This window comes from Mus musculus, chromosome 7 (assembly GCF_000001635.26).
Source record: "Mus musculus strain C57BL/6J chromosome 7, GRCm38.p6 C57BL/6J".
In the NCBI taxonomy this organism is placed as follows: Eukaryota; Metazoa; Chordata; class Mammalia; order Rodentia; family Muridae; genus Mus; species Mus musculus.
This window is the reverse complement of record NC_000073.6, coordinates 126,515,492-126,532,213: the sequence shown is the minus strand read 5'-3', so window position 1 is coordinate 126,532,213 and position 16,722 is coordinate 126,515,492. Positions and strand designations below refer to the sequence as shown.

Sequence of the window (16,722 nt, the reverse complement as noted above, 5' to 3'; positions counted from 1 at the left end):
GAAGACAGCTACAGTGGACTCATATAAATAAAAAATAAATGAATAGTATTTTAAAAAAAACAATCAAGTAAGAACAGTTACTTCTCTTCTAAATAACATCATGCACTGCTGGGTGGTGGTGGCCCAGGCCTTTAATCGCAGAAGCAAAGGCAGGAGGATCTCTAAGAGTTGGAAGCCAGCCTGGTCTACAGAGCAAGTTACAGGACAGCCACGGCTACATAATGAGACCTTGTCTGGAAAACAAAAAACAAAAAAATTATACACCCAGTGTTTGCGATGGTATGTCAAATAATTATTGATAATTGCTTTATGCCCCTCTCCAAGTCACAGGGAGCACAGATAACATCCCATGATGCCATGTGACTGTCTGTGTTTGGGGAAGAAGACACTGGAAGTCACATATCACTGTAAAACTGAAGCCAAACACATATACAGAAAAACTGTTTTTGAAAAAGAATCTTATTTAGCGCTGGCTGGCCTGGAACTCACAAGTTCTCATGAGTTCTGCATGTCCCTGCTTCCAGGGTGCTGGATTAAAGGCCCTCTTCATATTTTTTTTCAAATATATGTATTTTGAGACAGAGTCTCACATACAAGCACACAATTATTAAGAGCATACATAGGTTTATTTTATCTGACACTGAAATATTGTCTTCTAAAAAGCTTACACCCTGAGGCTCAGAGGTTAAGAGCACTGACTGCTCTTCCAGAGGTCCCGAATTCAATTCCCAGCAACTACATGGTGGCTCACAACCATCTGTGATGGGATCTAGTGCCCACATCTAGTGTGTCTAAAGACAACTACAGTGTACTCATATAAATAATAAATAAATAAAACTTTAGAAAGCTTACACTCAGGAAGCACACAGTAGGCTGGCAAGGTGACCCAGTGGAGAAGGCTGCACGCTGCCAAGCTGAGGACCGCGTGAGAGCCCTGGAATCCATATGCAGGAAGAGATCAGTGACTCTCTCTCAAGTTGTTCTCTGACCTGTACCAGCAGAAACATACATACACAGAGTAAATGAATAAATACACAAATAAATATACCTAATAGTAATAGTGGCATTAGGATTATGGTTTAAAGTAAAACAGAACGACAAATAAAACACTCGGCTAAGTATTCTTTTTAAGACTTAACTTTTCTTTGACTCGCCATGATTTTCATACCACGCACCCAAGTCCCACTCACTTCCCCATCTCCATGTACCTGCTCCCTACAACTTCCCCCAAAGAAAAATTATTTTTAAAATCTCAATAAATCTACCCTTTTCTCCCTATATCAACCCGTTTCTCCCCCTAACATTAGACAGGAAAGAAAGAAGGATGCAGGAAAGAGAAAGAGAGAAGGAAATGCCCAAATCTAACCTTTATTTTTTTTCCTCCTTGACCACGACCATTGACAACTTGTGGCTAACCCACCTGTGACAGTTTCTATATTCTCAGCCCAGAGCGTGACACTATTAGGAGGTGTAGTCTTGCTGGAGTAGGTGTGGGCTCTAAGACCCTCATCCTAGCTGCCTGAAAGTGAATCTTCCACTAGCAGCTTTCAAATGAAGATGTAGAACTGTCAGCTCCTCCTGCACCATGCCTGCTTGGACACTGCCATGTTCTTGCCTTCATGATAATGGACTGAACCTCTGAACCTGTAAGCCAGCCCCAATTAAATGCTGTCCTTATAAGAGTTGCCTTAGTCATGGCCTCTGATCACAGCAGTGAAACCCTAAGTAAGACACCACCTTAAATGACAACAAGCACCCATCATCCATCCCACTTTTTGGGAATGGGGCATTGTCCTCGTTAGACTGCTTTTTGCTGTCTGGGGGATGACAGCATCTTTTGGGAGCCCTAAGAAAATTGGGATATTGGCCAAGTCCTAGGAAAGCTAATTGTATCATTCGTTGATCAGTCTCTGTGTGATGGGAAAGTGCAGGGATTAACAGAAGTCCTGGATGGAACAGTCTGTCAGGCTAGACCATGAACATTTTGAAGTTGTTCTGGATGCAGATTTTTTGGGAAACAGTTACTGAGGCAGCCTGTGAGGCCCGATCACCTAGGCTACTTGTCTTGTCTTCTTTGTTGTCTGGTTCCTTTGCTCTGTAAGCTTTTAAAGGTAATATCCATTTTTTGCATTAACACATGTATGAAATATGCAGTATTGGGGCTGAAGAGATGGCTCAGTGGTTAAGAGCACTGACTGCTCTTCCAGAGGTCCTGAGTTCAATTCCCAGAAACCACATGGTGGCTCAAAACCATCATGCAAAAATCAGTTAAAGATGACTTGCTGGTCAATGTTGGAGCAGAGAAGGCATCTGTCTTTTTTTTTTTTAAGATTTATTTATTTATTTTATATATGTGAGTACACTGTAGCTGTACAGATTGGTTGTGAGCCTTCATGTGGTTGTTGGGAAATGAATTTTTAGGACCTTTGCTTGCTCTGGTCGGTCAACTCTGCTCCCTCAGTCCCTGCTTGCTCTGGCCCAAAGATTTATTTATTATTATACATAAGTGCACTGTAGCTGACCAGAAGAGGGCATCAGATCTCAATATATATGGTTATGAACCACCATGTGGTTTTTTTGTTGTTGTTGTTGTTTTGTTTTGGTTTTTCGAGACAGGGTTTCTCTGTGTAGCCCTGGCTGTCCTGGCACTCACTTTGTAGACCAGGCTGGCCTCGAACTCAGAAATCCGCCTGCCTCTGCCTCCCGAGTGCTGGGTTTAAAGGCGTGCGCCACCATGCCTGGCCCACCATGTGGTTTTAAACTCAGGACCTTCGGAAGAGCAGTCAGTGCTCTTACCCACTGAGCCATCTTGCCAGCCCCTCTGTCTTTCTTTATGAATCTGTTTGGACTGCTGTCATATAAATTTTCATCCATGCCATCTGAAAGATGGCATGATAAGTCCTGAGGAGCCAGTAGTCAACACCATCTATTGGCCATGCAGAGACATTTTCACGTCGCAGGCAGGCTCCGAGATGTTCCCATAGGGAAGGGTCAGAATTCATTTTACCTGTTTTGTTCTTGGTTTCTTTCTTCATTTCTGCAACCAGGATTTTCAGGAGGTCTCCCTGGATCAAATCCAATCTTTATTCATTTCCATGGAAACAAAGACAAAACCTCTCCCCAACACAACACGTTTCCTGCCTTCAATCCGAGGAGATCATATCCATGTGCTGATCTAGTCCAGCAGTTTTTTTCCATAATCCAATGTCTCTCAGCAGCTGTTGTTTTTGCTTATTTACATTTAAAATCTTAAAGTTAATAAAGCAATATGTCATCTACCCCATATTCTCCTTCTGTTTTATGAGTGTCTCCTTTAAAGTGTAGTTAGATCTTTTTACATTCGTTTGACCTGTAAAATTGTGAGATATGCCAGTAATATGTTTCATGCCATAATGTCTAAAATATTATTGTATTCTAGTGAATACACATGTCAAAGTTTCATCAGCTTCAATCTGTAAAGGCATTTCCAAGATACCCATCACCTCTCATAAATGTGTAATCTCAGAGTCAGCCCTTTTAAAACTTGAGGCAGAAACATATTGAATTCTTGACTAAGTATCAATTGTATGATGTATTAACATATGTATCTTAATTTTCCAAACTTTACAAAATAAAACATATAATCAATTATTTGCCATTGCTCTAAGCATCATTAAACAGAATCTGTATTCCTCAGCATAAATAAATCTTATCTAGGAATTTAGCAGGCTGGCATTCTGCAATTTTACCACAAGGTGGAGATGTAGGCTTTAGATTAGATTCCTCTGACACTCCTTTGTTCTGAATCAAGGATTTTTCGGATCTTTTCTTTCTTCTTCTTTTTTATTTTCCCCCCATTAATTTATTCACTTTACATCACAATCACACACACCCCTCCCAGTGCCCCCTTACAAACCTCCTCCCCTGCTTCTCCTCTGAGAATGGGGAGGCCTCCCCTGGGAATCACTCCACCCTAGCACATCAAGTCACTACAGGACTAGGTACATCTTTCACTGAGGTAAGACATGGCAGCCCAGCTTGGGGAAAACAGGATCCACTGGCAGGCAACAGATTCAGGAACAGCCCTGCTCCGGTTGTTGGGAGGGGTCCCTCATGAAGACCAAGCTGCATATCTGCTACAGATGTACATGGAGCCTAGGCCTGGCCTATGTGTTCTCTTTTGTTAGTAGTTCAGTCTCTGGGAGCTCCCAAGGGTTCAGGTTAGTTGACTCTGTTGGTCTTCCTGTGGAGTTCCTGTCCCCTCTGAGTCCCTCAATTTTTCCCCCAACTGTTCCACAAAACAGTTCCATCTAATGTTTGGCTGTAGGTCTTTGCATCTGTTTCGGTCAGCTCTAGCTGGAACCTCTCAGAGGACAGTTATGTTAGGCTCCTGTCTGCAAGCATCACAGAGTATCATTAACAGTGTCAAGGATTAGTTCTTGCCCATGGGATGGGTCTCAAGTTGGGCCAGTCATTGGTTGGCCATTCCCTCAGTATCACTCCATCTTTGCCCCTGCACTTCTTATAGGCAGGCCAAGTTTTAGGTTGAAGGTTTTGGGGGTGGGTTGGTGTTTCTGCTCTATCTTTGTCCCTGCACATCCTGTAAGATACATTTTGGGTCAAAGGCTTTGTGGGTGGGTTGCTTTCCTTATTCCTACACTGGGTATCCTGTCTGGCTACAGGAGGTGGCCACTTCAGGCTCCATATCCCCCACTGCTAGAAGTCTCAGCTAGTCACCCTTATAGACTCCCTGGAGCCTCCCCCATCCCAGGTCTCTGACATGTCCTAGAGATGCCCACACCTCTTGCCAGCTGCTGGTTTTCCGTGTCTTACTCTCCTGGCCTTCCCTCCCCAAAAGAGATGGCCCCCTTCCCCTACCCATTTCTTCTCCAATTCCCTCTCTCCATCATCTCTGATCACTATTTTATTATTTACACCTTCTGAGTGAGATTCAAGCATTCTCCCTTGAGCTTCTTATTTCCTTCTTCTTATTCCTTGGGTTTCTTATTCCCTCCATCTTATTTAGCTTCTTTGGATCTATAGCATGGGTATCCTGTACTTTATGGCTAATATCCATTTATAAGTGAGTATATATCATGCATATTCTTTGGGTCTGGATGCCTCATTCAGGATGTTATTTTCTAGTTCCATCCATGATGTCCTTGTTTTTAATAGCTGAGTAGTATTCCATTGTGTAAATGAACCATAGTTTCTTTATCCATTCTTCTGTTGAGAGGCATTTATGTTATTTCCAGATTCTGGCTATTACAAATAAAGGTGCTATGAACAACAAGGCAAGTGTCCTTGTCATATGGTGGAGCATCTTTTGGGTGCTCAGGAGTGGTATAGCTGAGTCTTGAGTAGGACTATTCCCAATTTTCTGAGAAACCACCAAATTGATTAGCAGAATGGATGTGAAAGTTTGCACTCCCACAAGCAATGGAGGAGAGTTCCCCTTTCTCCAAATCCTCAACAGCATGTGCTGTCACTTGAGTTTTTGATCTTAGCCATTCTGATAGGGGTAAGGTGAAATCTCAGGGTTGTTTTGATTTGCATTTGCCTGATGACCTAAGGATATTAAATGTTTTGTTAAGTGTTTCTTGGCCATTTGAAAGTCCTCTGTTGGGCTGGTGAGATAGCTCAGCAGTTAAGAGCACTGACTGCTCTTGCAAAGGTCCTGAGTTCAAATCCCAGCATCCACATGGTGGCTCACAACCATCCATAATGAGATCTGATGCCCTCTTCTGGAGTGTCTGAAGACAGTTACAGTGTACTCACATATAATAAATAAATACATCTTAAAAAAAAATAAAAAAAGATGAAAGTCCTCTGTTGAGAATTCTCAATACCCCATTTTTTAACTGGGTTATTTGGTTTGTTGGTGTGAAACTTCTTGAGTTCTTTATATATTTTGGATATTAGCACTCTGTCAGCTACAAGGTTGGTGAAAATCTTTTCCCATTCTGTAGGCTGCCATTTTGTCCTATTGACAATCCTTTGCCTTATAGAAGCTTTTCAGTTTCATGAGGTCCCATTTACTAATTGTTGATCTTAGTGCCTGAGCTATTGGTGTTCTGTTCAGGAAGTTGTCTCCTGTACCAGTGTGTTCGAGGCAATTTACCATTTTCTCTTCTTTAGATTTAGTGTATCTGGTTTTGTTTTGGTTTGGTTTTTTGTTTTTGTTTTTGGAGACAGGGTTTCTCTGTGTAGCCCGGGCTGTCCTGGAACTCACTCTGTAGACCAGGCTGGCCTCAAACTCAGAAATCCGCCTGCCTCTGCCTCCCAAGTGCTGGGATTAAAGGCGTGTGCCGCCACCACCCGGCTGTGTATCTGGTTTTATGTTGAGGTCTTTGATCCTCTTGAGTTTTGTGCATGGAGATAAATATAGATCTATTTGCATTCTTCTATGTGCAGACATCCAATTAGATCAGCACCATTTGTTGAAGATGTTTTCTTTTTTCCATTGTCTGGTTTTGGCTTCACTGTAAAAAATCAAGTGTCAGCCAGGCGTGGTGGCGCACACCTTTAATCCCAGCACTCGGGAGGCAGAGGCAGGCGGATTTCTGAGTTCAAGGCCAGCCTGGTCTACAAAGTGAGCTCCAGGACAGCCAGGGCTATACAGAGAAACCCTGTCTCGAAAAACCAAAAAAAAAAAAAAAAAAAAAAATCAAGTGTCCATAGGTATGTGGGTTTATTCCTGGGTCTTCAATTTGACTCTATTGATCAACCTGTCTGTTTCTATTCCAATATCACACAGTTTTTATTACTATTGCTCTGTAGTATAGCTTGAAATCAGGGATGGTGATTCTTCCAGAAGTTCTTTTATTGTTTAAGATTGTTTTAGCTCTCCTGGGTTTTCTGTTTTTTCATATGAAACTGAGTGCCTTAGTTAGGGTTTTACTGCTGTGAACAGACACCATGACCAAGGCAACTCTTATAAGGATAACATTTAAGTGGGGACTGGCTTTCAGGTTCAGAGGTTCAGTCCATTATCATCAAAGCAGGAAGCATGGCAACATTCAGGTAGGCATGGTGCAGGCAGAGCTGACAGTTCTACATCTTCATCTGAAGGCTGCTAGTGGAAGATTCACTTTCAGGCAGCTAGGATGAGGGTCTTAAAGCCAAAGCCCATGCCCACAGTGACACACCTATTCCAACAGGGCCATACCTTCTACTAGTGCCACTCCCTGGGCCAAGCATATTCAAACCATCACACTGAGAATTATTCTTTCAAGGTCTGTAAAGAATTGTGTTGAATTTTGATGAGAATTGCATTGAATTTGTAGATTGTTTTTAGTAAGATGGCCATTTTTACTATGTTAATCCTGCCAATCCATGAGCATGGGAGATCTTTCCACCTTCTGAGATCTTCTTCAGTTTCTTTCTTCAGAGACTTGACGTGCTTGTTATACTTGTCTTTTACTTGCTTAGTTAGAGACACACCAAGGTATTTTATATTATTTTTGACTATTGTAAAAGGGTTTGTTTTCCTGATTTCTTTCTCAGCCCATTTATTATTTGTATATAGGAGGGATACTGATTTTTTTGAGTTAATGTTGTATCCAACTACTTTACTGAAGGTGTTTATCAGCTGTAGGAGTTCTCTGGTAGAATTTTTTGGGGTCATTTATATATACTATCTTATCATCTGCAAATAGCAATACTTTGACTTCTTCCTTTCCAATTTGTATCCTCTTGATCTCCTTTAGTTATCTTATTGCTCTGTCTAGAATTTTAAGTACTATATTAAGGAGCTGTGGAGAGAGTGGACAGCCTTGATTTGTCCCTGGTTTTTGGTGGATTTAAGTTTTTCTCCATTTAATTTGATGTTGGCTATTGGCTTGCTATATATTGCCTTTATTGTGTTTAGGTATGTGCCTTGTAACCCTGATCTCTCCAAGACTTAATATGAAGGGGTGTTGGATTTTGTCAAAGGCTTTTACAGCATCTAATGAGATGAACATATTTTTTATTTGTTTGTTTATATGGTGGATTGCATTGATAGATTTCCATATATTGAACCATCCCTGCATCCCTAGGATGAAACCTATTTGATCATGATGGATGGTGGTTTTAATATGTTCTTGGACTCAGTTTGTGAGCATTTCATTGAGTATTTTTTGCATCAATGTTGACAAGGGAAATTGGTCTGAAAATCTGCTTCTTTGCTGAGTCTTTGTATATCAGGGTGATTTAGGTATCAGGGTGAATGTGGCCTCATAGAATGAGTTTGGCAATGTTCCTTCTGTTTCTATTTTGTGGAATATTTTGAGGACTGTTGGTATTAGCTCTTCTTTGAAACTCTGGTAGAATTCTGCACTTAAAACCAGCAGACCCTGGACTTTTGTTGTTGTTGGGGGGGCTTTTAATGACTGCTTCTATTTCCTTAGGAGTTATAGGACTCCTTAGAATGTTTACCCAATCTTGGTTTAACTTTGGTAAGTGGAACATATCCAGAAAATCAAATCAACTATTTCATTTAGATTTTCCAATTTTGTGGAGTATATAGGATTTTGAAGTAAGACCTGATGATTCTTTGAATTTCCTCAGTATCTGTTATGTCTCCCTTTTCATTTCTGATTGTTTCTTTGAAAACTCTCTCTCTCTCTCTCTCTCTCCCTCTCCCTTTCCCTCTCCCTCTCCCTCCCCCCTCTCTTGTCTTTTAGTTAGCTTGGCTAAGGGTTTGTCTATCTTGTTGATTTTCTCAAAGAACCAGCTCTTGGGAACTCAAGGGTTCTTTGAAAAGTCAGTTGTGTCACATGGTGTTTTGCTGAGGCAAATACATGAGGGAGTATTTTCCTGAAGCAGACACAGGTGAAAGGATGTTTTGCTAAAGCAAGTACATGAGAGGACGAGTGATGATTCTTCGCTAATGACATTCATGTGTTGGTCCACCTTCCATTTCGTAGTTGAGCTCCATTTGTATGGCTCCATAAAGAAAAACGCACCAAAAAACTTGTGGTGGTTCTGGCAGCTTCTTGCCATTTCGCAGATTTGGGATGATTGACAGAGTGGTGTCAGCTGATACGGACTCATGTGGAGTTTTGCTAAGAAAGACTCACATACTGAGACAAGACACATGGTGTGGCCAGACTCGTGTAGGACACGTGATGTTTGGAGGGAGTATAAACAAGACTCAATGGACAGTAAGAGGGGCTTGCTTATAGAGCTAACTTTGCAATGCACATCCTTCCTGATCTTCTCTTTGTTAAGAGAGGCACAGTGGAGAACTTCCCCTTGTGCCCCTGGTGGTCTTGGTCCCTCCTGCTGATTTGGCTGAGGCCTGTTAGGTTGTGCCACCACTGCTGCCACCCCAACACTACTGAACAGGGCTGCTGGTATATCTGTGAAGTGTCTGTGAGTAGATTGAGCTGCCACTGCTGACCTGTGAACTGAACTGCTAATTTCCTAACAAAGCAGATGGGATTTACTCCAAAGAGCCAGTGCTAAACAGGTCCACTTCCCCCCCATATCATAATAACCTTTCTTTTCCACTACCTTGTTGGGTGGTGGGATAGAAGGGAGGTTAAAATATTTAAGAACCGTTATTAAAAGTAGCGTTTTGAAAAAGTTTGTATCATTGTTTCAAGTTTATTGATTTCAGCCCTGAGTTTGATTGGCCTCCCAAGTGCTGGGATTAAAGAAAGGCGTGTGCCACCACTGCCCGGCTCTAATTTCTTTATGAAGGAACTTAGTGCTATGAACTTTTTTATTGGTAGTGCTTACATCATGTCTTATAAGTTTGGGTATGTTGTGCCTTCATTTTCATTGAATTCTAAAAAGTTTTTCATTATTTCTTCTTTGACCCAGTGGCATTAAGCAGAGAGTTGTTTGGTTTCCATGAGTTTGTGGGCTTTCTGTTGTTTTGTTGCTGTTGAAGTCCAGCTTTAATCCATGGTGATATGATACAATGCAAGGTGTTATTTAATCTTCTTGTATCTGTTGAGACTTGCTTAGTGTCCAACTATATGGTCAATTTTGGAAACGGTTCCATGAAGTGCTGAGAAGAAAGTGTATTTGTGTGTGTGTGTGTTTGGGTGAAATGTTCTGTAGATATCTGTTAGGTTCATTTGATTCATAAATTCTGTTCATTTCATTATTTCTCTGTTTAGTTTCTGTTTTGATGACCTGTCCATTGGTGAGAGTGGAGTGCTGAAGTCTACCACTATTAACATGTAGGGTTTAATGTGTGGTGTCAGCTTTAGTAATGTTTCTTTTACAAATGTAAGTGCCCTTGCATTTGGAGCATTGATGTTCAGAATTGAGATGTCATTGGTGGAGTTTTCCTTTGATGAGTATGAAGTGCCCTCCACCTCTTTTGATTTCTTTTGGTTTAAAGTCTATTTTCTATTAGATATTAGAATGGCTACTCCAGCTTATTCCTTGGGTACATACATTTGGAAAACTGTTTTCCAGGCCTTTGTTCTAAGATGGTATCAATCTTTGTTGCTGAGGTATATTTCTTGTATGCAGCAGAATGATAGACCATGTTTATACATCCATTCTGTTAGCCTGTGTGTTTTTTTTAATTGGGGAATTGAGTCCATTGATATTGAGAGGTGTAAATGACCAATGTTCACTAATTCCTGTTATTTTAGTGTTGGTTGTGTGTGTGATTCTCTTCTTTTGGTTTTGCTGGTGTGAAATTATTCATTTCTTGTATTTTCCTAGGTGTAGTTACCCTCCTTGTGTTGGAGTTTTCCTACTAGAATAGGGCTGGATTAATGGAAAGATGTTGTTTAAATTTGCTTTTGTCGTGGTATGTCTTGTTTCCTCCATCTATGGTGATTTAGAGTTTTGCTGGGTACAGTAGTCTGGACTGACTACTGTCTGTAGAGGTCCTTCTGGCTTCTAGAGTCTGTGTTGAGAAGTCAGTTATCATTCTGATAGGTCTGCCTTTCTGTTATCTGGCCTTTTTCCCTTGCTGCTTTTATGTTTTCACTGTTCTGTAGATTTTTGTGGGGGTTTTTTTTTGTTGTTTTTTTTTTTTTGTTTGTTTTCTGTTTTTTTTGTGATGGGAGGACTTTCTTTTCTGGTCCATCTATTTGGTGTTGTGTAAACTTCTTGTATGTTTATAGGCATCTCTTTCTTTAGGTTAGGGAAATTTTCTTCTATGATTTTGTTGAAGATATTTTCTGGTCCTTTGAGTTGGGAATCTCCATCTACTCCTATTATTCCTAGGTTTGGTCTTTTCATAGTGTCCCAATTTTCCTGGATGTTTTGTTTTAAAACTTTTAGATTTGGCATTTTCTGTGACTGATGTACGATTTCTTCTATCATATCGTCTATGCCTGAGATTCTCTCTTCCATCTCTTGTGTTCTGTTGGTGATTCTTGCCTCTGTAGTTCCTGTTCTCTTCCCTAGGTTTACCATCTCCAGGATTCCCTCAGTTTGTGTTTTCTTTATTGCTTCTATTTCCATTTTAAGGTCTTGAACAATTTTATTCATTTCTTTCACATGCTGGATTGTACTTCTTATAATTTTTAAAAGGGATTTATTCATTTCCTCTTTAAAGGCCTCTATCATCTTCATAAGATTAGATTTAAGGGCTTCCTGTAGTAGGATAGCTGTGTTCTGGTGGTGCCATATTGCCCTGGCTTTTGATGATTGTGTTCTTATGTTGGCCTTCAGCCATCTGGTTGTCCCTGATGTTGGCAGGCCTGATAGACTCTGATGGCAGCAGGCCTCTGGGGCTGCAGGTAGAGATGGTAGTCCCTAATGCCAGTAGGCCTCTTGTATTGCAGATATAGTAGGTTGTCCTGATGGCAACAGGCCTCCAGGGATGCAAGCTTCTAGGGAGGCAGGCAGACTGAGCTGTGGCCTGGGGAATGGAGTACAGATCTGGGATTGCAGGTAGAGCCCAATCTCCTTTCTATTGCCTCCACTCTCACATTTTTCTATCTTTTTCTTCTCTAAGTCTGCTTTATTCTGATCTCTCTTAAAAAGGATATATAAAGGGGGGAGGGTATGGGGGACTTTTGGGATAGCATTGGAAATGTAAATGAGGAAAATACCTAATAAAAATATAAAAAAGGATATATAAAATTGCAGTCATTACTGAAAATAAAATTATTAGTATGCTCATAATTAAATGAAATTATAAAGTGTCCAAGAGCCCTCTTCTACCATGTTTTTCATTTTTTAACATGGAAAATATTTTTTAATTCAACTCTCTCCTTTTTATGGAGATTTCACTTTATTAAGCATATTTAAGAATATTATTACTTATTTTTCTTTCTCTATCCTTTCTTTGGAGACTTTCTCTTACTGTTTCCAAACTTACTATTTATCTCTGTATCTAGGCTTATATAAGCACTCACATTTGGAGATTGCTAGTTACTGTACCAGCTCAGAGGCTTGTCGGTGCTCAGGTCTCTTCTGCATGTTGTCTCCAATGCTCCCTCTGCTGTTTAGCCTACAGCTCAGACTGCCCCAACCCTTCTGCTCAGTGAAGAAGTCTGGAGCTGTGGGCTGTTTGCCAGCTTCTCCACCCTCACAGGCCACTGCATAGCTGCAGTGTCTCACTCATGGGTGCATCCCAGCAGTGTGGGCCCACATGACCTGCCATGCTGTGCTGAGCCTGTCCTCTAAGCCGGGCTTCACAGGCTCTGTATGCCTGTGGGCACTGTTGGCTTGCTAGGTCAGCTGAACTGACTGGCCTCAGCTCTGGGTGGAAGTGTAGCTTCCCAGGCAGCATGGGGTCACAGCTTTACCTTGTGTGGGAGACCCCCCTGGCTCACAGAAGCACATGTGCCAAGTACACTCACACATACACACCCCTTGGCCCGACTCGCATGTGTCCTCAGGCCACTTCTCTCTAGTGCACACTCTAACCTTTTTCTGGAACCCTGCAGTGCTTGAAGAAAATTACATGGCCCTGAAGCTCTGGTAGAGGAGCTAGCTTTTCTGCTTAGTAGGGGCTTCTTAAAGGAGCAAAGCACTTTCGCTGTCTCCTGTTCCTTCCCCTTTCACTAGGAAACCTTTCCACCTCAGACTTGACTCAGGCTCTAAGCTTGGATTTTCTAGCAAACGTTTGGCACCAGATGTAAAAGTAAGGACTTTTCTATACCTGCCCTTGCTTTGAATAATGGCAGGCATTTATATTTATTTAAAACTTCAGGCATTCCCTGTCTCAGAAAAACAAAAAAAAAAAAAAAAAAAAAAAAAAAAAAAGAAAAAGAAAAAAAAAACTTCAGGCATTATAGCTGGGCAGATTCTAAACTATTCTAACCCAACAATGCTGGCCCAGCTTCCTTCCTAGCCCCGTGGCCTCTCACCTGCCATCTTAGTCTTGCTCTGGCACCTCCTTCTTCATCTGTGTTCCAGTGGTCCTCACCTGAGATCCCACTCTCTCTCCTCCCCTCCCTCCCCCATCTGGACCTGTAAGTCCCACCCTTTCCTCTCCTGCCTAGCTATTGGCTATTCAGCGCATTTAACCAAAGGTGATGGAGAAAATGTTTATAGACTATGAGTCAGGAGAGGCTTCTTAGTGATAACAATACCAAAGTCCAGTCTGCCCAGCACTGTGGAATACTGAAATTAGCATTTGAATACACAGTGGACAAAACATTCTCTGCCCTGAGTCATTCCTTGGTCTAGTTCGAGGCCTCTCTCTGCCTTCTGCTATGCTATCAATACTCAATATGGATCCTCACTGGGACTCCTCCTGCATATTTTGTCATTGCCCTATGCCATGGAGATCCTGCAGCTCTGAATCTTAGGAGTGGCCCTTTCAGCTGCTCCAGCCATTCATAGATGGTGGATATTGAGGTGGGCCTGGCTCTCATGCACCTGGAACTGCTTCACGCAAACCCACAGCAGCAAGGCCCTCTCTACTGTGCTTCCCAGGTGAGTTCAAGGATGGCTCTCCTGAGTGTTGCAGCCAGTGAGGAGTACGGCCAGCGCTCACCCAAGTATTTCTACTAAGGATGTTTAAAGGGCTGTTAAGGTGGTTCAGCAGGTAATGGTGCCTTCTGCCAAATGTGGCAACTTGAGTTTGATTCCTGGGACCCACATGGTGGAAGGGGAGAAAGAGCACCATTAATGTCCCCTGGTCTCTGTGGACACTGTGGCACACACACAGATGTAATAAAATACTTCTTAAAAGAACCACGCCAGGAGGTGGTGGTGCACATCTTTAATCCCAGCACTTGGGAGGCAGAGGCAGGTGGATTTCTGAGTTCAAGGCCAGCCTGGTCTACAAAGTGAGTGCTAGGACAGCCAAGGCTACACAGAAAAATCCCGTCTCAAAAAAACCAAAACAAACAAACAAACAAAAAAAGAACCACACAATTGCTGGGTGGTGGTGGTGGCAGCAGCAGTTAACAGAAACTGTAGTGGCACACACCTTTAATCCTAGCATTCAGGCTGGGCAGTGGTGGCGAATGCCTTTAATCCCAGCACTTGGGAGGCAGAGGCAGGAGGATTTCTGAGTTCGAAGCCAGCTTGGTCTACAGAGTGAGTTCCAGGACAGCCAGGGTTATAGAGAAACCCTGTCTCGAAAAAAAAAAAAAAAAACCCACAACAGTCCTTCTCTGACCTTAAAGTCTCATGCTTTCTACTTCTTCTCCTTCTTCTTCAAGATTTATTTATTTTATTTATATGAGTATACTGTCTCTGTCTTCAGACATACCAGAAGAAGGCATCAGAACCCACGACAGATGGTTATGAGCCACCACCATATGGTTGTTGGGAATTGAACTCAGGACATCTGGGAGAGAGGTCAGTGCTCTTTAACTGCTGAGCCATCTCTCCAGCCCCTCATGCTCCTTCTTAATGCCAAAAGTACTTAGTCTATCTCTAAGAGTCCACAAAGTCTCAACAGTTCTCGCACGGTCTTGGTTTAGTTGATCTGGCTAGCTCGGCAGATACCCTCATCTCTTGCCAGGACAAAAGCATCCTCCTGGAAGCTGTCCACTCAGTTGAAGTGGCCAATCTTTCCCAATAGAGAAGAATGCTCTTTAGTCAGTGGTATGTGAGCAGGGACAGGAGAGATGGTTCAGCAGTACAGAGTGTAGACTACTCTTGCAGAGGACCAGAGTTTAATTCACAGTACTCGCATCAGATAGCTACCAACTGCTCCATGAGTGTCTGGTGCCTCTGACCTCTGAGGCACCTTCTCTCATATGCACTTACCCACACACATACACATAATTTAGAATAAATACTTTTAAATAGAGCACAGGAGCAGCTTGTGTGTATTTGCTAGAACCTCCAAATCTCCAACCAAGTTCTCAAAGTCTTTTTGGAGAACATAGGACAGTCAAACTTCCAAGTCTCTAGACACATCTACACTGCCTTTTTCTTTCTGTTTTTTTCTTCTCCTCTTGTCTTTAAGATTGGGTCTCACCTACCTCTGGCTGGCCTAACCTCACTATGTAGATGGCCTCGAACACCTGATTCTTCAGTTTGTATTTGCCATGTGTTAGGATTGTAGTATACCCCATATACCCTAACTCAGCCTGTTTTTCTTTATTAAACAAATGTCAGAGAGCCCTGCTGCTAAGGTGGAAGTCTGACATTATTGGGAAGCCCTGAGCTTGGTGTAAAATGTGGACTCCCTTTGTCAGTGGGGGCTTGTTCTTCTCAATCTGGGGAGGGGGGGTGTCCCAGACCACATACTCTATTTCTATGGAATGTGACCTAGTTTGGGTTAGGTTATTGGTTCAGCCAGCTTTCTTGAAATAAGAATGTGTTCAACAAGCACCTGAGATTCCTGGAATGCCTCCCCATGCTAATGAGGCATCTCTGAACCTTAGCTTTCAGCCAATGACCTTTGCCCACCCTGGATATTTCTACCTGATTCCCCAAAACTATATAGCCCTTGATTCACCCCACATAAAGTCGATCATCTCTCTGAAGCTGCTCTCAGCAGTTCGTCATTTCTGTTTGTATTCACAGGGCTTTAAACCCGCCCCCTTTATGCGGTCCCCTCAAGGCAGGGAGGGTCACAACAAACAGCAAGCCAGGCAGGTGATGCATACCTTCAATCTAAGCACTCATGAGGCAGAGGCAGGCAGATCACTAAATTCAAGACTAGCCAAGGCAAATAGTGAGACTGTCTCAATAAATATATAAGGCAAAGTAAAACAAACAAAAATGTCAAGTTACATATTTATATTATACATCACAGAGTAAGCAGTCTTAGTTCAAATGGAAGGAAGATCAGCCTGAAGCATGACTGAAACCAAACAGGACAAACACCCAACTCATGAAGCCCCATGTCTAGCATTGAGGACCCACCATGGCATCCTATAGGTTCCAATAGATGGGTAGCCCTGCTCCTCTAGCTCTTCACAATACAAGCTCTCTCTTGGCTCTCTCCACTTGATGCCTGCAGCTTTCCTTGGTGGAAGTCCCGGTTTCTAACAGTCCCAGCACCCTGCACCGTAGGCTTTACTCTCACAGATTCACATACAGACATCCAGCACTCGGGAGGCAGAGGCAGGCGGATTTCTGAGTTCGAGGCCAGCTTGGTCTACAAAGTGAGTCCCCTCAAGAGGTACACGCAAGGAATCTGAGTGTGCTGCATGTCACCTGCCCTCATCAGATTTCTGGGACCTTGGTGCCATCTCTGACTCTGTAACTCTGGCATTCTACCTGACTGCTGTCAGCTTTTTCTGTTTTTTGTTTTTTTCCCAACAAAGGCAGTTAGCCCGAGAAAGGCTTGGACCTTCCTTTCCCCTCTGCTCCAATTAGCTCATCACATCAGGCTGTGAGGTCAACCCAGAACAACGAGAAGAA

The 16,722-nt window shown here is 42.4% G+C and overlaps 1 long non-coding RNA gene across 2 annotated transcripts in view; it reads right to left on the bottom strand.

Annotated features, from left to right (window-relative positions):
• Nucleotides 1-200: 200 nt before the first annotated feature.
• 4930456A14Rik overlaps nucleotides 201-16,722 on the bottom strand; it is a 29,580-nt gene continuing 13,058 nt past the window's right edge. For both annotated transcript variants that reach the window (XR_869939.3, XR_869938.2), the window contains exons 2-3: nucleotides 853-989; nucleotides 201-233 (exon numbers count right to left, since the gene is read on the bottom strand). This is a non-coding gene — a long non-coding RNA (RIKEN cDNA 4930456A14 gene). The remainder of the gene's footprint in view (nucleotides 234-852; nucleotides 990-16,722) is intronic.